This window comes from Adiantum capillus-veneris, chromosome 26 (genome assembly GCF_014529385.1).
Source record: "Adiantum capillus-veneris isolate H3 chromosome 26, ASM1452938v2, whole genome shotgun sequence".
Classification (NCBI taxonomy): Eukaryota; Viridiplantae; Streptophyta; class Polypodiopsida; order Polypodiales; family Pteridaceae; genus Adiantum; species Adiantum capillus-veneris.
The window spans coordinates 79,253,336-79,260,923 of record NC_140956.1 but is presented as its reverse complement, the minus strand read 5'-3'; the positions used below and the strand labels follow the sequence as shown (position 1 = coordinate 79,260,923).

The window sequence follows — 7,588 nt, the reverse complement described above, 5'->3', positions numbered from 1 at the left end:
CAGTCTAGAGTTACCTATACCTAAGGAAGATCACAAAGGCATTAACCCATCCCAAGGTGGGTGGCTTAAACTTGAACTTACCATGCTTTTATTTTGTAGTGAAATTCATGCTTATATTAGAGTCCAATGGATATTTTCAAGTGGCAAAAAGTTAAACCTAATGACCTTTACCTATTCTAGATTTCATGTGGCAAAAGTAGAGCACATTCTCTAAGAAAATTGATTAGAAAAATTGACATATTCCAAACTTAGTGTGAACTTGTGATAAATCTAGAGTTCAAATGTGCCTAGATCCTGCTTTTGGTGGGATGTACTTTGTTTTGCATATGTACACTTCATTATGGCCACCTGTCCTTTCTAGGTTAGATGATTTTCATATGTGAATGTGTCCTTTTAAAAAAAAGACATGCATAACAATGTTCTTTAATAATCACATGTGTTGCCTAGATTGGCCACTTTCCATTCTAGGTCAAGTTATGGTCATATGTTGTTACGTGTGCATATGTGCACCTAAATTGTCCACTTGTTCATTCTAGGTTCAACTTTTCAAAGAAAGATAAATGAAAAAGTTTTGTCTTTTTTGCACTAACTCTAATGGATAGATAGATGTAAATATGTTCTTGTTGTCATATCTGAACTTCAGATTGGCTACGTATCCATTCTACCTCAAATGATGAACATATGTTTTTACATGTGTAAATGTGCACCTAGATTGGCCACCCGTCCATTCTAGGTTCATTTTTTCTAGATTTTCCATATTTCTTTCCTGAGAAAATCATGCTTGCATGTTCTTTCATATTCATGTGCATTGTGTATCTTAGCCATCTATTCGTTTGAGATTAGGCTATGGTGGGATGTAATTTGTTCGGCATATGCACACTTAAGATTAGACACCTATCAAAGAATTGTCATATGATGGTCATATATGAATGTGCCATTTTCAAGAAATACATATTTCCATACTAGATTAGCAAGATGTTATGATTTCTTGCTTGGACCAGTGTCTTCTGACACATGTTCATTTTCTAAGGCACATGTAATTACTCTTTCTTAGTTTGTGTTCTTTTATTGTTACATGTGGTATCTAGATTGACCACTTATCCATTCTAGGTTAGGTGATGCTAATGTGGTGATTCCTATGCATACATGCTCTCTAGATTGACTTTACATGTCCATTTTAGTTTAGTTTTTGCTAGATTGTCTGACTCTGTTTCACTAAAAAAGCATGCTAGTATGTTCTTTCTATGCCTTTCTTTTAATGTATCAACACACACACACACACACACACACACACACACATATATATATATATATATATATATATATATATATATATATATATATATATATATATTCTTGTTTAGTCAAAAGTACACTCTAGAATGTCCATTTGGCCATTCTTAGTAAAGAAACATGTGGTTTTCTCTAGATTGGCCATCTATCCATTCTTGGTAAGTCTCATAAGGTGGACATCAAGATATCAAGACACATGTGATTTTGTCAAGAGTGGCCATCTTTCTAGTTTTGGTAACATGTGGTTTTCAAGATTGGTTAGAGTGGCCACCTGTCCATTCTAAGTCAGATGATGTCATATGTGAATGTGACCTTTTCTATGAAAAACATGTGTAATTATATTCTTTAATAGTCACATTTATTTTCTAGATTGGTCACCTATCCATTCCAGGTCAAGTGATTGTCATATGTTTTTACATGTGTATATGTTTCCCTAGATTGACCTCATGTCCATTCCAGGTTCAATTTTTCTAGATTTTCCATCTCTCTTTTCTAAGAAAAGCATGCTTATATGTTCTTCTATAAGCTAGTCATGTGTATTGTGTATATTAACCATCTATCCATTCTAGGCTAGGTTATGGTGGAATTTACTTTGTTTTGCATATGTGCACTTCAGATTGGCCACCTGTCTATTCTAGGCCAAGTGATGGTTATATGTGAATTTAATGGTCACATGTGTTGCCTAGATTGGTCATATGTCCAGGTAATGTTCATAAATGTTACATGTGCATATGTGTTGCCTAGATTGGCCACTTGTCCATTCTAGGTCAGGTGATGATCATATGTTGTTACGTGTGCATATGTGTTTCCTAGATTGGACACTTGTCCATTCTAGGTCAAGTGATGGTCATATATAAAGAACTTAAAAACATGCTATAGTAAGAACATAACTTGTCTACAAAAAACATTAGTTTGTTAAAGAAACATACGACCATCATCTGACCTAGATGAATTACTTGAAATTGACCACATGCAGCTATGCCCCTAAATTGACCACCTGTACATTCCAAGTTCATTTTTTCTAGATTTTACATCTCTTCTCTAATTAAAGCATGCTTGTATGCTCTTTTATATTTATGTGTATTGTGTATCTTCGCCATCTATCCATTCTAGGTTAGGTTATGGTGGGATGTACATTGTTTTGCATATGTGTAATTCAGATTGGATAGTGTCCATTCTAGGTCAAACAAGTGATGATCATATGTGAATGTGTTCTTTTTAAAAAAAGACACACATAACTATGTTCTTTAATAGTCACATGTGTTGCATAGATTGGCCACCTATCCATTCCAGATCAGCTAATGGTCATATGTTGTTACATGTGCATTATGTTTCCTAGATTGGCCACTTGTCCCTTCTAGGTCAAGTGATGGTCTTATGTTGTTATTATGTGCATATGTGATTCCTAGATTCCAATTGTCCACGTGTCCATTCTAGGTCACGTGATGCTCATATATAAAGAGCTTCAAAACATGCTATGGTAAGAAGATAACTTTTCTACAAAAAATTTAGTTCATCAAATCTTTGAGTCCCCTTAAAATAGGGTGCACTCTACATAGCACTTTATTCAATATGGTTCACTTGGATCTAGGTTACATGATGGTCATATATGAGTGTGCCCTTTTTTAGAAAAAACCTGTGTATCCATACTAGATATAAAGGATACTATGATTTCTTGCTGGAACCAACATTTTCTGACACATGTTCACTTTGTACACCACATGTAATTGTTCTTTCTTAGTTTGTGTTCTTTTATTGTTAGATGTGCTATCTAGATTGTCCACATATCCATTCTAGGTTAGGTGATTCTAATATGGTGATTCCTATGCGTACATGCTCTCTAGATTGACCACATGTCGATTCTAGCTTAGTTCTTGCTAGATTGTCCATCTCTCTTGACTAAAAAAATCATTACACTCTAGAATGGCCATTTGATCATTCTTAGTAAAGAAACATGTTGTTTTTTGTAGATTGGCCATCTATCCGTTCTTGGTAAAAGGCTAGTACTGTGGACATCAAGACATCACAACACATGTGGTTTTCTCTAGATTGGCCATCTTTCCAATTTTGGTAACATGTGGTTGTCTAGAGTAGTAAGAGTGGTCACTTGTCCATTCTAGGTCAGATGGTGTCATATGTGAATGTGTCCTTTTCTATGAAATACATGTGTAATTATGTTCTTTAATAGTCACATGTGTTGTCTAGATTGGCCACCTATCCATTCTAGGTTAGGTGATGGTCATATTACATGTGTATTTGTACCCCTAGATTGACCACATGTCTATTCTTTGTTCATTTTTTCTATATTCCCCATCTCTGTTTCCTAAGAAAAGCATGCTTGCATGTTCTTTTTTCTTCATTTATACTGTGTATCTTATCCATCTACTAATTCTCGGTTAGGTGATGGCGGAATTTACTTTGTTCTGCATATGTGCACTTTAGATTGGCCACTTTTCCATTCTAGGTCAAGTGATGGTGATATGTGAATGTGTTCTTTTACAAAAGAAACACATAAGAATGTTCTTTAATAGTCACATGTGTTGCCTAGATTGACCACGTGTCAATTGTAGGCTAGGTAATGATCACATGTTGATACATGTGAATATGTGTTTCCTAGATTGGCCACTTGTCTATTCTAGGTCAGGTGAGGGTCATATGTTGTTACGTGTATGTATGTGCACCTAAATTGACCACTTGCCCATTCAAGGTTCATTACAAGTGACCAATCTAAAGTTGATCATGGCACAATCACTCAAATACTTTGACATATAATAAATAGAGCATGAATTTATTCAAAAAGAGAATTTTTTATTTGTCTTTTTCAGTCAACCTAAATATAGACATATGATTTTTAAAGGAATGAACAAAACTAAATTGAACCAAAAGGATACATTGAAGATACGCTTTTAAGTCATCTTTATAATAGATATAACAAGTTCAAACTACAAAAGAAAAAATGAAATGGATGTGATGGTTTCCATGTTAATACATACTTGCTTCAAGTGATAAAAAATCTTTGACAGAAAAGTTGCCTTCACTCATCCTTTCCACCATCTCGCTTTCGTGCTCAACTAGGTGCTATACTTGATTGACCTGAAGGCTTGCCCATTGCTTGATGTCCTCATGCAATGTCACAAATTCTAGAATCGATTCTAGATTCTTCTGATCCTCAATGTTTTCCACTATGTCTACAACTTCTTTCTTCTCTTCAAGATCAATATCTTTTATATAGCCATCACTGAATAATTCCACTAGCTTGGATCCTTCTGTGCAATACTTCTTGGTAAATTGCTTGACAAGAAGTTTCTTCTTAAATCTCAAGAAATACTTGTCCGATAGATGCTGCACAGTTTGAAAATTGATATCAAGTAACCCTGCATCAAGTATGGTGCTAGATTCTCTTGGAGCAAGAGTTGTTGGGAGTCCAATAGATGCATCACTTTTTCCAAAAAGGACCACAATAGAGAAGAGTTGTATGGACCCAACATAAAACGTGTCTCTTTCATGATGTACATCTCCAACACTCTGTTGTCGCATTATGTCCTTCATATTATTCAAAGCATTCTGCAATTGCACAAAATCTGTCATGTTTAAGAAAGCAAGAAGCACATTTTGTGCTTCTTCTGAACCTCCACTGATGGACATCATCCCATTCAAGAGATCTTTGTATTTATCCACATGCCAATGTGTGTCGCACTTAAAGGCCTGTGATCTGTCCAATACACAAAGTCCTACAGGCACTGGGCTGCGAAGGTGACGCTCCAAGTATGAAGAACCTTCAATATGAAGGTTTACCACATAAATCCTCCAAGGAACATCTCTTGCTTTTACTTGCTCCTTGTGTAGATTGATTGTCCACTCAACATACTTTCTTGCACTCTCTGGAAAGTCAATCTTCTTGATTCCTCGTTGTAATTGTGTCTTGATCCATATATCACAAAGATCATTATATACAAAACATCATTGATGTTATATGTCAAGACAAGATCCTCCCAAGTATTGCACTTTTCATCTTCATTGAGAGAGTTAAACTCCTCAATCAAGTCATCTTGAATGATATGATCTTGCTTGAGTTGTTTGATTCTTTCAAGCATGTCCATGATGTCTATGTCATTTATGCACTTTGATAACACAATTGTGCCATCTCTTATTTTTGCTTGTAGCTCTTCTTCATCGAAACCAGCTAGACACCTAAATACTGTGGCACTTGGTTTCTTATTCTCTTTTTCCAATTCTATTATAATATCTAGCCATTTCATTAAAGATGTCATCAAAATAAGTCACCATGTGAGCTTGCTTTGTAAATAAAGGATGCTCCAACACATATTCTGGCCATTTTTTAAAAATGCATACACAAAGAAAATAGAGAAATCAAAAATTGGCTATCAAACTTGCATGGTGTCCTATGTTTCGAGTGCAAAAGATAAATGTTATGGGATCAAAAATTTATCACCTACATCCCATTTGCTGCGAGATGAAGTTCCCTCCACGACACCAAGTGGTGGCATTGCAGGACATCCTTTAAATCTCCACTGATCATGTAAGTGCTTCAGTGTGATACTGTATGGTTGCTTCACATACAAGGCCTTTGCTTGTTCATTTGCAATAGCAGATATAGAAATAGCAACATGTGGAGGTGGATCTACAACAATGCTGGCATTTCGTTGAGCATACACTACCACGAGCTCTTGTGATCTACCCCCCTTTTGTCATTTCTTGAACTCTCAGCATTTTTGTTGCATATATAGAGTTTTGTCCATCAAGAATCCAATACCTATAGTCTTTTATCTTGCCTTCTTCAATCTCTGATGGTGTCATTGGGATTCCTGTCCTTTGACAATAATTCTTGACAGGCATCAAATAGGCACATCATGAAGGCCTATTTTCACTTGCAGCAAAGAGAAGCATGCAATTATTTAGCTGCTCCTCGTCAAGTTGGCGAGAATTATAATGATTATGAGCAAAAAACAATTGGTCACTCGAATTTCATGCTCTGTATACTTGAATGGAAAATATGTTGAATACTTATCCATGCATCTAGTATCGATTTTCTTTGCCTTTTGAACCTCTTTCTCTAAAAGATCAGGCTCCACAAACCTTAAGTGAGGCTCGTTGCTTGTACCCTCTTGTGAAGCATCTAGATTTGACTCATCCACTGCTTTGGACCCTGCAATAGTATGAGCCTTGACCCTCTTTGCTTTTGGATGATGAGAAGATTTTGGCCTTGGACTCTTGGTGGAGGGATTCTTATTCTTCACACTTTGAACAATAAAGTCATGAAGAGTGTCTGCAGTCACCTGTGTAGGATCCATGTCTGCATTCCAACCTCTAGAGAACATAGTCACCTCTTTACATTTTACCATGCATTGAGCGAAACATGCCTTTGGAGATAGACAATACTCTATATTCCCTGGAACTTGAATGTTAATGCATTCAATGCTCGGATGACCTTCAACGGTTCTATAGCTACTGCAACTACTTGGTCTAGATCCTCAAATACATTGTTATCTTGCTCTCAGGCAAGAAACAAATGTACTTTATGATATTGAGCACCTTGCAGTCCATAAATATCAAGGTACCATGGACGAGGCTCATGGTAGCAAGGTCAATGCTGATTGGAATGGTAGTTACTTTTCTCTTATTTGACGTCCTCACTTGAGACATTTTTACCCTGAAAAACATGTCATAATTATGTACTTAATCTAATTTGAGGAAAGAACATACAAGCACACTTTTCTAGGGAAATAAAGATAGAAAATATAGAAAAATTGAGTTTGGATTGGACAAGTGGTCAATCTAGGTGCAGATATACCTATGTAAGAACATACACATGTGTATGAAATAACATACAAGCATGCTTTTCTTGGGAAAGAAATATAGAAGATATAGAGAAAATGAGTTTGGATTGGACAGGTGGTCATCTTTGTGGAGATATGCACATACAACAACATACGACCATCACTTGACATATAATGGATAGGTGGTCAATGTAGACAGCACATCTTACTATAAAGATAAAAAATGAACCTAGATTGGACATGTGGTCAATCTATATCTATATGTACACATGTAGCATAATACCACCATCACTTGACCTAGAATAGATAGGTGGTCAATCTGGACAACACATGTGCCTATTAAAGAGCATGGTTATGCATGTCTTTCCTAAAAAAAGAGCACATTCACATACGACCATCACTTGAACTAGAATGGACAAATGGCCAATCTAAAGTGCATATATGCTTAACAAAGTACATTCCACCATAACGTAGCTTGGAATGGACAGATGAAGGCT

At 36.0% G+C, this 7,588-nt stretch overlaps 2 pseudogenes; both read right to left on the bottom strand.

Annotated features, from left to right (window-relative positions):
* Window positions 1–4,275: 4,275 nt before the first annotated feature.
* Window positions 4,276–4,881, bottom strand: LOC147423710 (uncharacterized; annotated as a pseudogene).
* Window positions 4,882–6,268: 1,387 nt separating this feature from the next.
* LOC147423709 (uncharacterized) lies at window positions 6,269–6,957 on the bottom strand (annotated as a pseudogene).
* Window positions 6,958–7,588: the final 631 nt, after the last annotated feature.